General features: G+C 34.4%; 1 long non-coding RNA gene across 1 annotated transcript in view; it reads right to left on the bottom strand.

The window, feature by feature from the left end:
• Positions 1–2,594: 2,594 nt before the first annotated feature.
• The window catches only part of LOC131738185 (uncharacterized), a 62,124-nt gene continuing 40,485 nt past the window's right edge, over positions 2,595–24,233 (bottom strand). The window contains exon 4 of the long non-coding RNA XR_009329741.1: positions 2,595–2,875. This is a non-coding gene — a long non-coding RNA (uncharacterized LOC131738185). The remainder of the gene's footprint in view (positions 2,876–24,233) is intronic.

Genomic DNA, 24,233 nt, shown 5'->3' with positions numbered 1-24,233 from the left:
TATTCTGACAGCATAAAGGATCTAGCAGTGGGGACATCACAAACTCTGTCTGTTGTAATTTCCTCTGAAAAAAAATGAGTTTCTAGGGTTTTCTGTACTGAAAATTAGTGTCAGTCAAAGCTAAGTGGCTATTTTAAGATAAACAGCATAGTATAAGACATGTCTCAGTTATTGCAGATATTGCATGCCTTTTAAATTATGAAACAAATAATTATGGTTTAGTACTTACAGTATAAGTATTTTAGTTTAGTTTTGCTGTCAAGTTGCAAATTATAGTCTGTTGATTGTGAAGGTAACGCACTTAATTATGTGTGAGTTTCTATATTAAACATAGGTAAATGTTGTTGTAACTTCTCTGGAGGCTTAGCAGTTTTTGTTTTTACCATGTGATGTTTTTAAAGGATACAGTGCCCCTAGGGTTAATGTAGTCAGTTGTAAGTTTTTCCAAAGGGTAAAAAGGATAAAGGGGGGAGTTTGTTGTTTTGACCTGAGGAGAAAATTATCAGAATTTTTTAATGCATAAATAAATACCAATATAAATATATACAAATGTTTCCCCAATAAACAATAGCTTAAATTGTTTTCTTAAATTCACTCTTAATTACATTTTAATTGTAACCTTAAAGTGTGGTTCAGGGGCAGGAGCTACAGCTCCTTCCCTGTTATATCACACCAAAATATCAATTAATCATCCTATTTAAACCTGGGAATGAACCCTTATTCTTTGTCTTACTTTTTCATTTTCCACCATCCTCCTCTCTCTCCTCCTCCACTACGCTCACCACCTCTGCAACGGTCTCCTTCTGAGGGCAAGTGAAGATCACTTCCCAACCTTTCAGGCCCAGCTACGCTGGCCTCCTCCTCTGCCAGGAAGGTTCTCTGTGAGTCAGAGGGGACCCCCGGCCAAATATATCCTAACATTCTTTTGTTTTCTCATTCTATATCACTCTAGGTACCCCCTGGGGGAAGTAACGGTTGCTTCTCAGCCTTGAAGTCCGATCGGTTAGGTCTCACCTCTGTGAGCCAAGGGGAAACCCTGTACTTTTTACTAATTATCTGCTTTCATCTGTGTCAGTCTCCATCTCTGGAGACCCCTTATTTGCATGTTTATTTCTTTCTCTTTTCCAGCATACCAAAAGCAGAAAGATTCTACTTGTCACATAATATTCCACAATTCCAGTAAATTCTATATGTATATTCAAATGGAAAAGTCTAAAAATTGTAGTACAGCCCAACAGGTTTCTCCAAAGAAAAGTTAAACTGTGACAATACAGTTATCTGCAACCATTGCAAACTGAATCCCTAACATTGACTTTGATTATCGTGCAAATTCTAATGACGATTCCCAATCATTATCGAGTTACAATGCTTAAAAAAAAAAAAAAAAGTGTAAAATCTGATGAATTTCCAGTGTAAACATAACTGTAAATTAAGAAAAAAAAAATCAATCCCACTGTCCAAAGGAGAAAAAAAAAAAAAGTTTTGAAAACTACGTTAACACTATGGCCTATTCACATGGAAATAATTCTCTCTCTCTTTTTGTTTTTAAATTTGCTGTTGGGGTTACAATTTATGAATTACGTAGCCCAGCTTCTAGCGAATGTAGCAGTCCCTGCCAGTGCTGCGGCTGCAGAGATGAATTTCACTTTTTGCTGTCATATTTTAATCAAAACTGTACATGACTTTGTATAGCCACTTACACTTAGATTTGCATTATCCTCAGTGAATACAACTATATCGTATTTTTCCAAACAGTACATTAGAGGTAGCCTACCCTTTCCTGCAACGGAACTTTCCACAGCAACATTCCAGTTGATCATTTTATTTTGCATCTCCATACTTGAATATGTAGAATATCTCTTTCATACACGTGGATTTATTATTAATTGATTTACCACGTCGCAACGTTTCGCCCACGTTGATTCGCTTACATACATTACCAAGCCCTACCTATTTCATGGCTGTAAAAAACCAGACACGGACCATGAAATTCATTCTTCACCGTGAAAACTGTCTATTTTGTGTACTTTTACCCTGCACTTAAATCTAATGAAGTTATGTGTACCGGTCCAGGTTCCTGATGTGATTATAAGCTTGTTTCAATTTCAAAAAGAAAACTGGACAGGATTTATTGATTAACACTTAACAGTTGCCAATAACCACTCTGGGCCCTCCTCACTGATTGGTAAATATGGGCATCCAAGGCGGGTTTAGTATCCTAGTATCCTCAACTGGTATTGTTAAGCAAGTGTCCAAAATTAATTAAAACAATTCTACAATAATTACTGTAGCGCATCATGTATAATAATTTAGTATTCTACTGGTGGCAAACTATTTTGTGCAACCTGCAATGTTTCATTGGATCACATATGTTGAGCTACGATCTAGTGGCACTTGGACAGCAATCAAAAACAGATAGTGGATAGTGAATTGCTTCAAAAAGAAAAGGTGAAAAAAAGAAAAAAAACATTTTTATTTTTTTAAACAGTGGCATGTGACAACTTAAAATATTATCGATTTGTTATACAGGTGACTGCAGTGCAAAGCGGATTAATCACACAGACCATTGCTTTCAGGTGCAAGGGTGTATTATTAATGAATGCAAATGTCCAGAGCCCGAAAGCAAACACCAGTAAATAATAAATGTTGGAGTGATACAGCGGCATGTATCACTCATAATTGTAATCCCAGGGTTTGACCCACAACCAAAAATTCCAGGTTTTACACACACCAACACTAAACAAAAACACAAGACAGTGAGTGAAATTAGGTGGTAGTGATGTGATTTACAGTACTCCGTGAAATGCAGGGGTGAAAATTGACGTCCGGGTTAATGCTGGCTTGCTCTACAGCTCCGGATCGTGTTACTGGTAGTCTGCAAAGACAAACAACAGTTACAGGCGACACTTAACAGCACAAAACAGTACAGCACGGTATTCCTTCAAGGTTAATTCCAACCATTTACAAAAGGAACAGATTACTTTGCTACTCCCCTATTTTATACCCTCCCTCATGACCCCTTGGTTAACGAGCGCATCCGCTTCTCCAATCCGCAGATGCCATGTCGTTTCCCGTCGGAGTCATTGAGTTCGGGTAGCTCCGTCCCTTTTCTAGCCAGCCGACTTCCACCTACCCATGGGAATAAAGTGTCATGCCTTTTAGTCCAGGGTACTCTGTTCCCTTTACCTAGTGCCCTCACAGGTCGGGAGGGAGATCTAACACCAAGCGTCATTCGATCTCTATCACAGATATATGTAGGTTTTAAATCATAAAATAACTAAGCAGTCAGGCTTTTCATAGCATTGCTTACAGTTTTCCCAGTTTATTGAGAAAGACATTTATTGTGGTTTTTCTACATAACTGTAACAAGACAAAAAAAAAATATGATTAATGCACAGAGATAAACAAGCATATAAATAAATGTAAAAAAAAAAACAACAACAGATGAGGTGTCTAAAGGCACAGTATACTTAATTTGAGTGCATTATTTAGTCGTTGACGTCCTTGTCATATTTTATTATAAAAGTCTTTCCCAGCTATATCCCAAAGATAGCATGTCTCTGGTTCCTACACATGTTGTCTGCCATTGCAATAACCTAGCAGCAGGCACCTTGCTTAAAGCAAAGAAGTTATGAAATCCCCTTGTGCATGCAAATGCCAGTAACAATTTGCAAGACCTCAGCAATCAGACTGTGATTATACATAGATGCAATTTCAAGATCTGTCAGGAGAAGGTATGTTGACAGCTGATTTTGCCATTAATGGTATACATACATGTACATTTTAAGATAAGTGCCACCTCAATACATTTAGCAAAAGTGAACTGAAACGTATTTATAGCTGCTACTGGAATGATTTAAGATAATAACACACGCTTTGCTTTCTTCTAGAAAAGCAGAGATGTTTTCATTTTTAATTTCTAAAGTACATTTATCAACTTTAAATTAAAATGTTTTTTTTCTTTTTTTAATGCGAGTACTACTAATCTAATGTAATGTAAACAATTAATCACAACAAGATAGTCATAGAGAAAAGAAGGAAAATATTAACCATTTACACTGACACAAATACCAGGTGTATTTCAACAAAGAAAAAACATCTGTCATGTACTGTAAAAGGAGGAAAATGGAGTGTATGTTTTATTTAAAATGTTGTCAAGTATATTTCAGCTAGGTGCAATGTCTTAATCCATTTTTTTTTAAAAAAGTGCTTGACTCTCTTGTAAACCTAAAATTATATAACATACATGTTTTTATGATTTGCCAATTACTTTTGAAATAAGGACTGTTTGTCTCAGTCCCTATAAAAATGAGACTAGGATGAGAAAACAACCTATTTCCTTATTAGGTTCAGGAGTCAAAGGACTCAGCCAGGAGCCGCAGGCTTCAAGAGCATAGAAGATTAAGACATATATTGGATTCATGATGGAGGGCACAAAGTTCATTTTCAAAATAAAACAGAATATTATTCATATTCCTTTTAAAATTCAGATTGCCAGCTGACCTGTGACATGGCAGCAGTGTATTACATTTTCAATGAGCTGCTTGTCTGGGACTGGTAGGCAAGACCCTGTTTCCTGGTCCTTTACTGGTGTGGGAATTGTGGGGGAAATAAAAATAAAAATGACAAAGCAGCAGTCAGTTTTCATACAATCTTAGTTTTCTTATATATATATATATATATATATATATATATATATATATATATATATATATATATATATATATATATACTGTATATATGTTTTATGCACCCAAGAAAGTTCTCATACTGAAACTGTCTAACCCATATTGATAAAACAAAAATTACTAAAAACGAAAAAAGAAAAAAATGGCACTGTTTTCTGACAAGATTTAAAATTGTGCTAAGTTTCTGTGGTGTAGAGACAGCTTTGTTCAGCTCACATCTGTCACAATGATTTTATAGAAAGCACATATGCATGGATACAAGACTGCTGATTTTCATATATATTAAATCCTGCAGCTCCTTCTGCAGGATATGAAACAGTGCAAACTGTTACGGCAATGGCTTACAGTTAGAACTTCTTTTTCACTTTGATTCAGATTCACTTCTTGGTTATATGACCCTTATATAAGGCGTATAATACCTTCCAATAATCTGATGCTGAAAGAATCTGCCAAAGATCTGCTATCCTACACTACATTGTAAACAAATATGAATATAACATTTATACTTATAACAGGTCACTCATACTGTAAGATAGTGTGAGAAATATATTATATATGCCAAAAACTTTAATAATACTTTTCTTATTGTATACTATGTATAGTTGTCTTATAACTCAAATGTATATGAATTGATAATTGATGCTTTATTAATCATATTTGAAAAAAATAATTAATCTATCCCCTGATAATATTTGTTATGGAAAGTATCTAATCTGTCCATATTTCACACAAACCCACTAGCAATTTCTATACAGACCAAATTCACAAACAGGATGAAACGTGGCTTAATTTGTGTAATTTATTACCTGTTTTTCTATCTGTCTCATTGTATCATATCATAACACCAATGGGAAAAAGTCTAATTTCTAAAATTAGATATTAATCTGTTAACATACATAGTAAATTCAGCTCGTTAACATTGAATTTAGTGTGTTTAATATATGGATTGGATTGATTATAAACATATATTATACTATCTCATTTAATGTTATTCCTAATCATTCCCATTTGCATATCACACCACATATATTAATACTGGATTAATGCACAAAATCTTCATATAAATGAAAGCATAAAAGTAGAAAAATAACAAACATGTAAGAAAGTACTGGGACTGCATGCACCACTTGATTTACAAACCTTTGTTTTTAAAAATCTAATTTTGAAAAGCAAATCAATTACTTGCCTTTTGTGATTCTTAATTTGTAAATATATATGTATGGCAGAAAAAAGAAATGTTCTAATAAGATGGATCAAAGTGTCTATACTGTATGTAAAAAAAAAAAAAAAAAAGTCTAGAAAAGGCAGGTTTGCTGCATAACACCTGCAAGGTCTTGACTGAGCTGATTCTCCAAGTATCCACCATACCCATCTCATCACTCCACATAAAATAAGGAATCCTTAATTGGTCTGTGCTTCTCCAACATGTTTTTAATGAAAAAGCAGCACATACTTCTTAGTTTGTTGACTGGCAGAGCCCAATTTACAAAAGTGGAAGCTCCTGATAAGGAAAGACAGTACATCTGCAAAGCAGGCAAAGCAATGAATCACTGAGTGCCAGGGTTGAGCAGAATATAATTGAGTCCAACATCTCTGAGCACTTTCACCATAATTAATGATAATCTGTAACAGAGGAATCTGAGATTCCAGTTCAGAGAACTGTTTAATTAGGCCAAGTAATGAAAGCAGAGGCAGTACAAGAATATGGCCAGTCTCATGATTAATGATTCATGCTACTGAACACAAAAGTGCTGCACCGTTAACTCCAATGCATGCTGCATCTCCCTGGCATTTACAGAACAGTGAAATAAATGCAGTTTCGTATATTAAAGTCACCACACAATAACCTTTCTTAGCTATCTGAATTTGAGAAATATAGTTCTCACGAGTGCTGCCTCTTTTAAAAGATCTGTGCGAAGTAAAAAAACAATAACACAAACACAAAATAACACAAAAGAAAACCATTCTGCACAGGTACATATAGTGAGAATTAAAAAAAAAACCCCACATACTAAACAATAATTTATCAGTGCAAGTTCTTATTGGGAAAACAAAAAAATCACAAAAGAGAAATAAGATACAGTAGATATATATTTTAAGTGTCTGTACTCTATAAAAGCCTAATTAGAAGTAAAAGTGACAGGTTTCTAAATTTAGAAATAATATAAAAAATGTCCACTACAGTGAACAAATTACTGCTCTCTGCTAAGAATCTAGAAGGTGAGTAATTATTGCACTCATCTGTGCTGCAGAAATTACAGTAGAAATGAATGAATGACTGCTGATCAGTATAAACAAATACAATTCAAATGAGTAGGAGGGGGATGAAGTCTTAAACAAATATTTGGTAAATATATAAAATGCAGTGATTAAAACCATTTACATTTTTGCAATTGAGCATTTTAACATAACATAAGTGCACTGAATAACTTTAAAATATCACGAAAGAATATTTTTAGACCTCCAGCCAGCTTTCTACTATATGCTTCCATCATGCACACACACGCACAAACGCACACACACTTCTCAGACTACAAAATACACACCTGTGTTTGTCATAAACAGACACTCAGAATCAAAGTTAATATTGTATTTATTAAAATGCAGAAAGAGAAGAATCCTGCACACTGAGAGCAACTGCTGTATTAGCCACTGTGTCATTCAGTCAAGTAATAAAATGGACATAATGAGGTGCAGTGGGTCTGTTACTTAAAAGTCTACATTACATTACTAAATGAAATGCTTCAGATCCTATTCCTGCCCTAGAGGCAAACTTTTTCATATTTATTTTCCAGTAAAATGCAAGAGCCTGCAAGACACTGTAATTCCATTTTACTATGGGTGACAATGTATTTATTTAGCAATTTCATAGGTTAAAGACCAGGTGAAAATGAGCTTTGGCAAATAATATATGAGTATGCCACTGCCTAGTGATATGCTTCATATACAGCGTTTTAAAACAATTCAACAACTGAATAATGTATTATTAATTTAAACATGTTTTCTACAAGAGCAATACCATTTTTTGCATTATAAATATAATATAAAAAGTATACTATGTAGATCAATACTGTGATACTCTCTTTCATTCTGTGATATGTACGTTTAACTTTATTCTAGGTAACTGAACAGCATTTTTCTTGATCTCCAGTTATTAAATAGCCTAATTACTCTGGGTCATGGGTATCAAATACCTCTAATAGCTTCAGTCATAATTACCCATACCGATGTGGCTATAACACAACATGATATTAATATCACAGCTGTTGCCACATTGGAAAACGTGGATGGCTTTTGTATTATTCAGAACCTGTAGGCACAGCTATAATTAAACTAAATAAACCCTGGGCTTCAGAGTTAATTCTTAAATATAAATACAGTATGTAAATGTAACAAACCATTAAAACTGTCCCACAATAAAGGGGCTAAACAAATAACAATCATAGGTCTGGATTTCCTTTTTGTTACCAACTTCCAATATTTGCAGTGAAAAGTTAATCAATATATACATAAAATGTATCAACCAAAGTACATGTACAATGAATTTGTGCAAAAATACTGAAGATTCATAGTATAAATAACAAAAATTATATCTGTATTATATTGTGATCACAACATATGCCTTTGTATGCAGTAAAAAAAAAAAACTGTATATATATATATATATATATATATATATATACATGTTAGACACACACACACACACACACTTCAAGCTATTAATTAATTTATTGATAGACACCTGAGAAAATCATTTGGGGCATATATTCAAAATGACACAGCTCATAACTAAAAATATATAAAGGATCATTCAGTATATAAACTCAAAGCATTAAAACAATGACGTCTTTCTTTTTTAACAATAAGTGTGTCTTACCCTCTGCTTCATAAATCATATATCTGACAAAAACAGTTCTATCTAATTAAAACCACCATGAATACAGCTTAGGTGTTTTATCATATTCATTTCATTTATGTAAATAAACAAAAAAAAATTCCATATACATAAAAAAGCAAAACCAGCATTCATGTTGCTGATCCATCATATAAAACCTGAAAAAACAAAGTTTGGAAATGATTAGAGATATCAATAGTGTGTACTTTTAAGAAGTAACCATAGCCAAACGTCTTTACATTCCATATCTTGTTTAGTTCTTTAATTCTTTACTTTCTGACCTGAATCTGGCTGCCTGCACACATGAAAGAAATTACAAAAGCTTCTCAGTCACTGCTACTCTAGTCTGGTTCCTTTTGCACTACAGCATTTGTCATTGCCAAAACAGCAGAGTTTAATTAAGTGTTGTGAGCAGCCTAGTGAGAAACGCACTTTAAATTAAACCTCTGAACATGCTGCTATTGGTTCTTTACCTCCTGAACAATCAGCAGGGTGTTCAGCATAAATTCTGTCTCTCAGGGGAAAGGCTGCTCTATGCACCTCTAGCAATTCATAAATGGTCCTGCTCTCCCAGAACAATATCTTATTACAGCACATTTAATTATTTCTTCGTTTTAAACACCAGTAGATGAATGTGCTAATTAATGTGCCTTCTACTAAACATTTTATTTACTCTTGATATATTAATGGTATTATCAGAAAATATGCTACCATTTTAGGTCTAAAAGAATTACATGGCAAATTATCTTTTGATGCATCAAGCAATTGTTGATGCAGGAGAATACATTATTTCAACACATCAGTAATAATGGATTGTTTCAAGTTGGTAAGCATTTTAATTTTATAATGCATTTGTAATTACCTACTTCATGAAGCAATGATATAAATCAGTAGCAAGGGTTAAGCAGAGTAAAAGCCAGTTATAAAAGGGCAATTGAAAAGTAACATGTGTTCATAATTTGCCTCTTGTGGGAAATAAGTGTTTTTTAAATGTAAAGGTATTTCTAGCAGTGTTACAGTATGAACATAGCAATAATTACACTTCTGCTTTTCTCCATACCCACTGAAGTTCAGTTCTCAATACAGCTCACTACATTGTTGTCCTTGTTAAACTACATAACTGGAATGTGTCATTACAAATGGATAATTTACAGTAGGTTGTCTGATACTGAGAAAGAATTATTCAACTACCAACTGCAATTGTACTCTAGACATCTATCTTTCCTGTACAGGTCTGGTCTTTAAGTGTTATTTATTCATTTACAGGTAGCAGTAATGCATCTATAAATGTATTGTAAGGAATGCAGCTTTACATAGTAACATGTCAGTAAAACTGTATTGAAATAAAGTGTTATTGCTTGTTAATACATACAAGGGATCCTTAAACTAAAGTGTGATCTAAATATGCAAGGGCCTATTTCAATGATCTAAAACCCAGTGGCACATGTAAATTCTGCTGCCCTAACAATAGTACATAATTAATTGAAGGTGACGGTTGTGGATAAGAAATCTTTCAATATAAATTATAAACTAAAACATCAATAAACATGGCAAAATTAAAGGGTTGATTTTATGTTGTACCAGTGATAGCTGTTAAAAAAAATTATATCTGCCAATCCCTCTGAATTCTTACGATTATCTAAATATATATATATATATATATATATATATATATATATATATATATATATATATATATATATATATATATGAATTTAATGGCTATAGCCGACCTAAAAATAAAGTTTAAATGTGTAAAGGCTGGTCGATCTGAAGAATATATATAAAGGTTTATCAATACCAGAAGTGAACTCAACAGCAGTAAGGAGTAGGGTCTATACAGCTGGCCTGTATGACACCAAGTGTCAGATATATGTAGCATCAAAAGGCGAAAGCCACATACAAGGTACAGGAAACTGCCAGGAATCATCTGAGCTCGGGTCTAACCACTGAAGCCTGAGTAAGGCTCTTTTGAAATCTGGCTGTGAAGATGCCAGTATCTGATTAAGACAGAACAAATAAGGATAACAGAAGACTGTGAACACTAGTGGTAACAGCAAAAAAGAAAACGGATCTGGAAACCAGTCTGTTCTTTCATCCAGTTGGATATACATACTGTATACAGATAGACAAACAAAAATAGAAAATTAAGTTAATGCTTTTTTTTTTGGACATATTTACAGATAGCAATATTATTGAATATATAGAGCACCTAGGTAACCATTACAATAATTACAATATTTGATGGTCAGTACGATTACATAAAGCACTGGTGGTGAGGCTTGTTGTTAGTTTTATATGAATTCCAATGGATTAGTTGATATTCTTTCTGTTCCTCTCTAATTAATTTATCATTAAACGGCAGCTTCATAAAAATAATTACAAAATAACTACAACAAAATTGATACTCACATTTTGCTCTTATGAATTCCGATGAAATACTATTGAAATTCAGATGATTATTTTAAATTGTAACTGTTTTATTTTGTTGTCCACATAGAGAAAGAAATGGCAGTCATAGAAACAGAATCATGTGTAAAAAAACATATATAATAAGATAATTAACAAATAGTTATAATATTATGTGTGCCAACATTTTGTATCGTATAATGATGAAAGAATGAACTAAAGCATGCAACATACTATGTAACAAGCACTGTACATATTCATATGTACATACAAAATATTGAACAATATGAAGTTGATTCTTGAGAGCTCACAATGGTTTTAAGTTATGCACAATCACAGAGCTGAGGTCACCATACCTTTGGAATTGGAAGTTGACATCTATTTTCATAGCAGTGTTGACAAATTCATCGGAAAAATGAATGTCAAATACCACCACAGTTCTTTTTTTTCAACACAATCCGGATTTGTTTTCATCTTTGTGTCAGAAAACACAAAGGTAGTTTGGTGACAGCTAAGCTTCATTCATAACAAATACACAGCTTGTTTAGTTGTGTCTTGTTAAAACAAAAACAATAAAACAAGTTTGGACTTCTGGAATGATCTGGAAATGCTCCTTTATTGGTAAGGTTTACTGTGAATCATAGTATACTGTAATGAACAACAGCACAGGTGGTAGTTTTATAGGACATACTGCCAATATGTCTATGACTATTCCATCGTTCTGAAATACAAAAACACAAAAACCATGCCAAGCAATTGTTGACAATGACCAAAAGAGCAAGTCAAAGGTTCACAACTAAGTTCTGGTTGACTATGCCTTGTTCATAATGATATAATTATCTTATTTGTACCATATGCAACATATGTTTTAATTACATAGTTAACTTACAACTGCACATCCATTAGTGGCCTGGGTGATTTAAACAGCAGTCCCCTGTAACAAGGTTGCTCTATGAAACCCATCAAAGAAACACAGACAGAAGAACACATTAACAGCTCTGTACATATGCAAACAAATGCCACTAAAACCGATATAGACCTCTGTTATAGAATTAGAGACTATTAAAATACAAAAAATGTTAGGAAGATGACAGTGGCTCATGATATTTTGTGATAATTACCACCATCCCTAAAATAAAACATGTTACTTGAACTATTCAATTATACATTTAGCTTTACATTAATAATATATTACCACTGTCATCATATATAATCAGTAATGTGCATTCTTTTTCATAGCAGTATGGTGAAGGAATACTATTTACAGTATATATGCACCTAAGTCATAAATACAATTTCATTGATTTTACTTAATTATGTGTCCTAAGGTCATAGCCTGTATAGGAAGGAAAAATGACGAAAATATTAAATGAAACGTGCAAGCGAGTCCTTGTTATTTAAAGCTTCACACTTCCACCCCACTGTTTAGCACCCTCTTCTGTATGAAAAGCTCACTGTTCATGCTCTCTTTTTAGTCATGTCTGAACTGATGATTGTTTGCAATGGCATGTCATGTTGTCTATCTCTTGTGGGTTTACAGTTCTGTATAAAACCACTTACCATGAACTGCGTTATGCCCTTGTTATAGTATTAAAGCAGCTGTTTGAGAATACCCTTGCTGTAAAAAATACGCTAAAGTTAAACACGAAGAGCAAGTGAGCTGCTTAAATGTCTAACTGAATTAATTCCCATCCTTTTTTTGATCCGAGCTATGTCCGAAGACAACGCGTGTCCGCCCTCCACGTCAATAAATATAGTTGGTGAACTGGATGTCATGAGTCAGCTCGATCGCCCAAAACAGAGCAACAACATCTAACAGAACTGACCAAATAAACGTATTTATTTGAACGTATTGATTGTGTTTTATTTGTTTGCATCATTAATATTTAACACAACAGTAAATCCAACACAACTTAAAAGAAAGGAGAGAACCTCTCACAGCACAAGCCTCCTCAGATCGCTGCTGTCCATTTGAAACTGGTGGCTGAGGTAACCTTCACAGTTGCCAAGTCCTCTTATAATAAGCGGGATTGGGATTATTTTCAAGAGTCGCGGGTTGGAATTTGCTGCTTTTTTTCTCGTGAGACTTGGCAACACTGGTAACCTTCCCCATCTGTCTCACAGACAGCCACTGATTCCTGAACACCTAATTTTGTTGTTGACAGGCAGTGGCAATTTTGGGAACACACTAATGCTGCACTTCAGTCCATTTCATCAGTATCCGCCACCTCCCTTTCAAGTGCCCTCTACCTGTATTTGCCCAAGTGGGGTGTTGAATGCTTCCTCAGCAGCTGTTAGCCATCCGGACAGGTAGGGTTTCTAAGCCAGGGTAGTATACACAGAATCACCTGATCCCCTATATGCTGTATTGCCTGAATGAAAGGGAAATATATATATAAAGTCTCCACCGGTTTTCAGCCATGGTGATCTGCAATACCTGTTGGTCAGTTTCATTTTATACCTCTGAGTTCATTTTTAATTAATAAGTCGTAAAATAAATTAGTTGAAACAGTATTTACTACTAATGACATGAAACCCCACTAATGACATTTGAAAAACAATTTGGGCAAGAGCAGTAAAACACATTAATAATCAACCAGGCATGATACATTTTGTTTATTACAGCAGCTTAGTGTACCAGCACCCGTGTACCAGTTCTCTGCGCATGGAAACCACATTTTCACAAAATTTCACTAGTAATCTTCAAAAACAGCACGAGTACTTTGCGCACAGTTAATTTACATTTCAACCCCCACCTTTGCCATTCATTTACATGACATCGGATGAAAAGCCCAGTTTACTCGAGTAAAATAAACTGAGCAAAGCATTTTACACGAGGCAGTTTTCTCAAGCAAATATCTCGAGCTAAAAAAAAAAAAACACGCATGGAAACTCCACCTATGCTACTCTTTTAAATATATGTATCAGATTGTCCAATCCGCTTCTAACCCAATATTGTATTAGACTTGAACAGAGGGAATGTTAGTCAAGTTTTCACAATGTAGGAGGATGCAATTACACTCTACTCTGTTAGGGATTATAGCTTTAATTCCAGTATGTTTAACAATATAAATATACAGTATTACCTGTACAAATACACATCCCACTGGTAGTTTACACATATTATTGTATGAAAAGAGTTATTGTTTACATGTCTGCATTTGCTGTTATGAAAGATCAATTAAATAATGTTTAAATCAAAAACAATATGTTTTACAATTTACAGCTGTATCTTTCTTCAAAATGATGAATGCATCTTTTTATTTGACTTTTATTGTTTTTCTCTTGTGCAGCCTAAAAGCGTCCCTAGCCAGCCCCTCACAATAATGGAAACAAAAAGAAAATTTGTTACATACAGTAATTCAACATCTTGTTTTTTTTTGTTTTTTTTTTTAAAGAGATTTCAGACTAAGCAGTTCTTTCAAAACAGCATGTTGGTTGCATAGCAGCAATGCAATGGTTAATAATGAATTATCTGCAGAATGTAAGACATTTTGTAGATTTGTTTTATCCTGAAAGCATCAAAATACAAATGCTGGTGGTCCCAAAATGTAAGCAATGCAATTTATATTTGCTGCATGCAGCCCCTGATCTCAGTGAACTTTATAGCAGCATCTATTATATGCATGAGTCCTCTGACCACAGGCAGCTGTATCACATGTGTTTAATACTGCATATAAAAAAGACAAACAACAAGCCCGAGGGCTGCGCAAAGAGATTCTTGGTAGGGATGTTTTGCTTGTAATGCTTTTTTACTGTGTGGGTTTGTATTTACAAGTACATAAAATAGTTTACATTATGGTAGCATATAGTATTTAGTGGGTTTTGTAGATAGTTTGGATTGTATATGCTAACAAACCCTTTTTAAAATGCTCTGTGATATCCACAGGAATAAATTCCAGTATGTTAATTATAAACTGTTTTTTATTATTATTATTATTATTATTATTATTATTATTATTATTATTATTATTGTAAAAAAAACCAGTTATAGTGAAATTATTAATTGTTTTCACATGGCAGTAAAAGAAACATTTCAATACTAAGCAATGGAGAACAATATGAAATATATGTACTTATATATTTTACCACAAGAAACGCGTTGACAACCTTCATTCTTTTTATGAGTCACATTTTACAACTGCTTTCTTTAAATTCAAGGACATTACTGTGCTTTATTTCTAATGACATGTATAACACATACAATTTAATTATAGTACATAGTAACTACACTGGAGTTCACACCTGTTCTGTAATAACTCAATTAACTGTCTGTGTAAAAGTCCAGTAATAACTGTCATTATTTAAGAGGTGTGTACAGCTGGACAATTGTATTATATAATATCCAATGGTGTTTTTGATAGCATATTACACAAGTGTGTATTATACACAATGTGAGCATTATGATCCAAATATTATGGTATACCACTTTGAATTTTGAGATGTGGAAAACCAAAATAAATAACTAAATGAATAAATTAACAAATTCTATTCATTTATTTAATAACATTTAGACTGTATTGCTAATTCATTTATCAGCTGTCAAGGATCCATTTACAGAACAAATACACATGACATGAGCTATTTGCTCCAACCCGGCGAACTGACAAAAAGACCCAAGGTACAGCAAAATAACAAGGGAAGTACCCTCACACATTATGAATCTGACAACGTGCGTGTCAAAGCTGACAGCTCTGACATGTTAGCTCAAAGAGAAACCCATTCTCCATGCCTTTCTTTATATTGTGATTATCAAGTCTTCAGTAGCCATGGGGTTAATAAGAAACCACAGCACTCACTTGAACCATAAAAAGTTACAGGTACATTGTTCTCTTAGCTGACATTTTTTTGTTTCTTCAGTTATATCTGAGTGATCAGACAGCCACTACATGCAGTACACCCACCATGGTTATTAACTAGACCAAAGGCCCAAACCTCATTGCAGCAGGCATGTAATCCTGTACAATGTATGCCACGTTAGCAGTGTTGGGTTATCTATTCAACAGCTGACTGAGCTGGGCTCTCATGCTCTTCTCAACAACCATGTAGTAGGAAGTGATGCCAATTGTACTACTTCATAATGGGCGCATGGAACTCTGGCATAAGCTTCACAGCAACCAGTCATCTATATAAACCAATTTCAACAGCAAAATTGCATGGTGCTTCCATTCAGTTATAAGCACAGTGATATTCACTCAAAGATGATACATGTCATGCATTTCTCTGGAGCTTTAAAGAACAAGTTCCTTACACTGGAGACTTCTACTCTACAAATTAGCCCTCTTGATGTGTTGGCCATCGAGAAGCGGTTTCAAAAGCATCCAGATTTGTTTTTTTTTCTTTTGTAGGTCTTTGAATAAAGGTAACACCATGGTTATCATGTTGGTGCCTGGAGACCAATGCAAGCTGCCTGCTTCCACTTGTTTTAGTCCTTTTATCTAAAGATCTATAAAAAAAACTGCTTGCTGATAACATAGGGGGAAAAAATCCACATCCTCAATTACCAAGCTAATTAAAATTCCCTATGTGTTCAGCTATGTGTGTGTGTGTGTGTCTTTGTGAAAACATGCATGCGGTTGTGCAATGTAAATATTGATATAAGATACAAGTATACTGGATTAAATATAAAGATATTGAAACAGATATCTGTAGGTATGCCTGTAGACACAAACAGAAAAAAGGAAATTAAATGCCCAGTTGGTTGCTTAAGAGCATATACTTATCTGGGCACTAACATGTACTGATATGTTGCTCTCAGGCTAATGCTAACCTTAATTAACAAATTCCCTGATGCTGGCCTCCTAGAACTTTAAGGCAAAGTATTGTCTCACCCTCAAGCTCAGATATTCTTTGTTATTCTTGATCACTGTGCGAATAAGAACTCCGAACATTGTACTGCACTAAAAGCCACTGAAATGTTCTGACCCAAGTTAGGTTACGATACCTTCATTCATTGGTCATTTAAACAAAATGATAGATGATCATTTCGAAAGGTACAAGCTAATGAACACTATTGGCTCTATATTTAAAAATCATAATGTAATTGATTTATAAATTGATTTATTAAAAGTTAATTCAAGTGTTTCATGAATTAATCATATACAAATTAATTTACTACTTTTACAAGCTATTGTGTGATTAACTAATGGCATATATTAATCAATTTTAATAGGAATTCAAACTGTATTGTTTAGCTAATTTGTCACTTTGTTAAGAAAGAAAAAAAGAGAAAGCTTTGATTTACAACTTGCAGGTTTAACTATTCTAAGAAATGCAGGCGTCTTTTGATGCTTTTGATCCTGTCTGGCCCCAGTGTACCTGAAAAAGCTTTGACGTGAAGTGATTGTGGATCTTCTCTTTTGAACCAGAGAACTTCCTTTGCTGTAGTGCGTCCATGAGGAACTATCATTTGTAAATTATTATTAATCAAAAAGGAAGGCACAACGAGTATAATTTTTTAATAGAAATTCTTAGGCTTTCTTATTTAAGCAGTTGTATGGAGAATACCATGATAGCCATACATTTGAAAAGTGTCTGTCATTTATTTATTTATATATTTTTACTGGAAACTCCTATAAGATGATTGATATATATAGTTAGTTAGTTAGCACTGTTAAAGGTGCAGTATAATAGCTCTAGAGATGCTTTCCAACATTCAATTAATATCCATCAATGTCTCTAAACTACTAATTCGTTGAGTAAATGTAAGAATAACAGCCTAGTTATAAACTAGTTGTCTAAAGTGATGACATCATAAATTATTTAAAAAGGCCATATTCACTGTGACCGTGGAGCCATCAATCATAACAGATGGTGATGACAAAAAGAGACTTCAGTGACTTCCTATCTGCAGAGAGAACAATTCTATCTCACAGGTAGCTGTGAAGAGCCAGGATGACCTGATGTCACTCACATTGTTGCTCTAGCCTTTGAACACCAAGACTGGTTCCTCTCAATCTGAGAATGGAATGAGTAAATAAATTCTCAGTTTACCATCACTCTCCTTCAGAGTGCACACTTCAATTTGTCTAACAATAAAGGGGGCAGAATAGCAGAAAGCTAAAGAATAGATGATTTTTTTTTTATAGAAATCTTGAATTGAGCTGTAAAAGACATTTTTATATGGAACTGGGGTGTTCTTTAGACAAGACACCTTTGGAATAAATTCTACTGTTGTTTCATACATTGCTTGTATGCTATAGTGTGTGTTTGCGTTTGTGTGTGCGTGTATATATATATATATATATATATATATATATATATATATATATATATATATATATATATATATATATACACACACACATATATATACACTGTATATACACACACATATATATGAATGATTTCTTCAGAAATGTGTGTCTAATTTTATTACAGAACATGAGACAACATGCATTTTCTCTCTGCAAACAGCAAGGGAGTTTTTTTTTTTTTTTCTGTAATCATAGTGTCGTGATGCACTGTAAAAACATATGCTTCAATTCCCATAAGTCACAGTAACTTGCACCAGTTGGGACTCTTCAACCAGCCATTTTTCTGTAGAGCAGCCAAATGTGTCCAGCCAAGTGCAAACTGTCCAGCTGCCCCCCAAATTTCACTGGGGCATCTGCTGTTTCCTAGCCTGGTAAAGTACTTCAAAAATGAATCTCAAGCTACTTCAGGAACAATAAAGATAAATTTAGGATAACTTAATTGGTATTCTGTAAATAAATAAAAAAAAAAAAAATTATATACAGTATATATATATATACTATATATATATATATATATATATATACATATATAATATACTATATATATATATATATATATATATATATATATATATATATATATATATATATATATATATATATAGTGCTCGCTCACTACAATGCGGGTCTCGGACACACAATATGAGCGTTATAACCGAAGAGCATTATAAACGGGGGAGGGGGTGGGGGGCGCCATGGGACACATAACACACATTTGGCTAAAAAATAAAATAACTCCCTCTCTATAATGCACATATAGTATAGCAAAAATATAACTTTGCGTTAATTAACCATGCATAAAGCACCATGTAATCAACGCTATATTTTTTGCAAAAAAAAAAACAAAAAAAAAAAGGTAACTTTCCCACTCATGCCTCAATTTAATTTGCAGGTGTAAACTATAAATAGCCTGGCTAAATGGCAGTTGGGAGTTCAGTTCGGAGCAGGGAATGGGCTCACCCAAGGTTCGGCTGCCGGAGAAAGCCGCAGCTCCTCTCACAGCAAAAATGTAAATACATTAGGAAAGATAACCACGTATTAGGCCTAATATTTATTTAGTTATAAACTGAATGCTGAATAATATGTCTTTGTTATAAAGTGCTATCGCAGCTTTTCTTCAGTTCACATACTGTATCAAAAGGGAGAGACAGAAACGGAAGTTAGACTGAGAAGTAGTTTACAGTTTGAACAACACCGGTACTGTGTTTACTGTAGAAATATTGCATGAATCACAAGTATAGGGAATTGGGGGACATGCTGTAGGAGCGTTATATCCAAGGCACGTTATAACCGAGAGCTTTACAGGGATTGAGATCAGGACTTTGACTGGGCCACTGTAGGACATTCACCTTTTTGTTCTTGAGCCACTCCAATGTTGCTTTGGCCTTGTGCTTGGGATCATTGTCCTGCTGAAAGGTGATTTTCCTCCCAAGCTTCAGTTTTTTAGCGGACTGAAGCAGGTTCTCTTGCAGTATTTCCCTGTATTTTGCTCCATCCATTCTTCCTTCAATTTTAACAAGATGCCCAGTCCCTGCTGATGAGAAGCATCCCCACAGCATGATGCTGCCACCACCATACTTCACTGTAGGGATGGTGTGTCTTGAGGCATGGGCAGTGTTAGGTTTGCTCCACACATAGCGCTTTGAGTTTTGGCCAAAAAGCTCTATCTTGATCTCATCTGACCACAAAACCTTTTCCCACATCGCAGCTGGGTCACTCTCATGCTTTCTGGTAAACTCCAAACGTGCTTTCAGATGGTACTTTTTGAGTAACGGCTTCTTTCTTGCCACCCTCCCATACAGGCCAGTGTTATGCAGAGCTCTTGATATGGTTGACTGGTGCACCATTACTCCACTCCCAGCCACTGAACTCTGTAGCTCCTTCAAAGTGATTGTTGGCCTCTCTGTGGCTTCTCTCACAAGAGTGAGTTTTGAGGGACGGCCTTTTCTTGGCAGTGCCTGGGTGGTGTGATGCAGCTTCCACTTCCTGATTATTGATCCAACTGTGCTCACTGGGATATCCAAACACTTGGATATTATTTTGTACCCTTTCCCTAATCTATGCATTTGTATTACTTTATCTCTAACTTTTGTAGAATGCTCTTTGGTCTTCATTTTCCTTCAGATTCACAGCCTGACCAATGCTCCTTCAACAGTGGGGTTTTTATCGAGAAAATGTGACAGCAACTTTAATGGTTCACAGGTGGAGGCCAATGGTAAGGTAATTGTGTCCTCGTTAGGGCAATTTCTTTCATCAGTGTAAACTGGGAGCTTCCACAGCACAGGGGTTGAATAGCAAGATATTTCAGTTTTTTATTTTTCTTAAAAATATTTCCCAACATAAAACCAATGTCACCTTACAATAATTGATTTTGAGTTTCAGTGTTTTAAAATAAAATATCAAACAGAACGAAATTTCAATGTACCAGTTGTAATTCAGTAATATGAGAGAATTGGTCAGGGGTCTGAATACTTTTGCAAGGCACTGTGTGTATATATATATATATATATATATATGTATATATAGTTGTTTTTAGAAGATTTGCCCACAAGTATCAGTTTAAATCATAGAATGACACCTATTAAAGCTAGTATGGTCTAAAATGCAATAAGAGAATAATAAATGATTTCAGCTTATCAATAAAGATGTCTGTTAAAATAAAGTCTGGTGAAAGTGTCTTTGAGTTTGTTAAAAATACAAGACAAATACCGCAACTTTGATTAATAATTGATTAAATAAATCATTCACACATCAAAGACAGGAAGATGAGCTGCTCCACTGAAAGGCTAGACTGTCAAATGGCACTTTGTTGTCTTAAATGTTTCACAGATCTGTAGCTTTATATAGCAAGCAGCGCATTAAGGTTTGAGGTTGCAAGGTATGGTCTTAGCAAAATGGTAACATTTTGTATTAATGAAATGAACACTGACAGAATTAAAACATGGACATCTGGAAGATTATCATAGGACTATGATTCCTTCCTCTCCATTTCATTTACTGTATTACTAATTTATGTTTAATCTTCTTTATATCTATGAATGGAAGCCATTTGATCCAATTTCATCAGCATTAAGATCTTTTTATACTAGATATATGAAGGTTGGAATCTCTGTACAGTAAATTATATTGCTTATTTATAGTTTTCTTTTATATTAAAGTAGAACAGTCAGAATACCTTTCACATTTCTTAATTACTTTCCACAATTCGTCTGTCACATCATTCACAATTAAAATATTTGTCTGAAATGGCATGCTCTGATATTCTAAATATAAACAAATGTAAAAAAAACAAACATACTCAATTATTAGTTAACACAAATGCAACGGAATTGTAACTTCCATTTGTGTCCCCAATTCTCACATACATCAAAGGCAAAACCAGTAAAAACAGCATTTTATTGAAACGTGATTGATGTGAGGTTCCCTGCTAGGAATCATCGTTTTGTAGATCTTGTACATATATAATTCATGCAGGCGAGCAACCAGCCAGTAAATGTATTTTTAGTCAGGAGTGAACAGCCAAATAAAAAAACACAATAATATTTGAATTGCTATATATATATATATTATATAGATATCGACACACACACACACTCAAGGAAAATATTTCGTAGAATTTAGCAAATACGTGCACGCTTACAAATATGTTATATGGACGGTGTTCTTTATCATTATTAGTATCTGCTACTGTTTGATGTAGATCATCCAGCTAATTAGTTAACAATGAAGAACAGTATTCTTATAATAATTAAGGCTGAGGGGGTTGACGGTAAAAAAGGGCTTATTTCACGTCATTTCACAGTCTAAAAATTAGCTATTTCAAGATATTTCACGATTAAACAGTCCCTCCAGAAAAATGGAATCCTGTGATCACAGGGGAAAGAAAACACTGAATTAGCCCCAACCTGCAGAATTTTTAATCTATAGCAAAAAGAAAAAGTTGTACCTACTACTAGAGTAGAGCATAAACACTAGCTGTAGTATAGTGTGGCAGGATTCAGTGCGAGCATCAGTGTGAAGCAATCTATTACATATATGCCATACAACCTCAAATAAGTAAAAGGATAACATGGCTTGGATAAAACAAAACAAACGCCATGGTTGGCTGAACCAGATCACATGGCCATGCAGTAAGAATTGTCTTATACACAGCTATGGGTGAATCACCTCTGAAGATCAATCAATTTCCTTGGATTGGTTTTCTTTAAAATCTCAAAATCCCAATCTCTTTAGACACGGCGATAGTTCCTTTAAAGCCCCGGGATGAAGTACCAAATTCCGCCCGACTGCAGGAGATCAGTAGCCTTGGATCGTAACAATGAAGGGATAACATATAACAATAAAAACAAACCTAGATTCTTATTTTCAAGACTATGGTATAAAAAGTGAAATACATTACGGTAATTGCAGACAAAGTATTGGAACTATTTTTCTTTTTATAAAATAAACATAGATCAATTTTATAAGTGCAATAGCCCACTCCAGAAGTGCAGTAAGACATATCTGTAGCATGCATAAGAAAGGCCTATGTCTTACCTCACACCCTGTCGTGGGTTATTGCTTACTTACTGCTGTAAACGAGCTATATTAGGAGCAATATTAATCATCATTAATACAAAATCAAATCATTATTTTAATCCCTAAGATTAAGGTGAATGCTGCAGCAGACACTGAAGAACAGTGGAGACCAAGAGACCACACCACTAGGGATGATGATAGAATGTTTTCTGAGAATCTTAAGGAAAACCTGAACCCATCCATTATTAGTCTCATATAGTGTATATTGTCCCTAAGCTGGTTTACTTTATGTTGGATGGTGATGGCGGTCCTAAAATAGGAATGCCTTCACAACTGAAAATAACTTAAATTCTTTCTTATAGGAAGACATATCTGCAATGTGCTAAAAGTAGGGCCAACAGCTTCATAAAACCCATGGATTTAATATTTTAAAAGAAATGTAATGGCCTATTGAAGAATGTGAGATCCTTACTAATGCCTGAAAATATGCATCCAGATGAAATGACTTGTCTAATATCCAAAGGAACTAAAGTACTTAAGAGTATTATCATATGCAGTATTACTATTTTGTATTCCTCTTCTCAAGAGGGTCAGCTATACAGTGTTTGCTCCTGTATAATGAATAGCACTTCAGAGCAATCCACATAAGTACAGTATAAACTGGAAAAAAAGAAAAACTATACAATACATAACTGCACTACATAAATATATTTAGAGTATAAAATTGCTTTTTACTCTTTAACACTGTTCAAACTGCTATAAACAGGGGAAAAAAATCAAGCTAAGACTCTCTAGTTTGAAATTTCTCCTACTGAGAGCTGCCACGTTCTAGAAGGGCTTTGAGTGACAGCAGTGGTCCTTGGAGTGGACCTCTCTCTGGCACCTTCCCCAGCAGGGATCCGTGAACCACTGGGCCTGCAGGACTTCCCCCTGCTGTGTAGGCCAGGCTTGTGGATTTCCTCCCTTCTATGACCTCTGTCAGGCTGAGTTGGCATGAACTCAAATAAAGATATAATGGTTAGGATACATCCTAAATGAGGCACATAGCCATAATTGATGTGGCAGGGACGTCACCATCAATCTATAGCACTCTGTCTACTTCGCAGTAAGCCCAATACAGATAACTCAAAAATCATCATACAGATGCTGCATACTGTTACAAGTCAATTAGATCTATCCCATCTCTTCCATGTATTTTGTAAATAATCTCTAGAAGACACCCAGCATGTGCACTTATCTACCTTAGCATATCCAGAGTGATTTCCCTATGCTCTCTCACGCTATATTTATAGAAATGAATAGCAACAACTATATCTCCTCCTACAGAAACCTAATTATGTATGAAAAACAGGAAAGGCTGGAGATTTTAATATTTATTCGGATATGCCTATCTTTCGCAAGATATCTCTGGCACCAAACAGTATTAAAAAATACAAGAATTATAATATATTGTCACCAGAATCTCAA

The sequence above is a fragment of the Acipenser ruthenus genome, chromosome 10 (assembly GCF_902713425.1).
Source record: "Acipenser ruthenus chromosome 10, fAciRut3.2 maternal haplotype, whole genome shotgun sequence".
In the NCBI taxonomy this organism is placed as follows: Eukaryota; Metazoa; Chordata; class Actinopteri; order Acipenseriformes; family Acipenseridae; genus Acipenser; species Acipenser ruthenus.
Note: the sequence above shows the minus strand (reverse complement) of the source record. Positions and strands in the feature narration are given on the sequence as shown.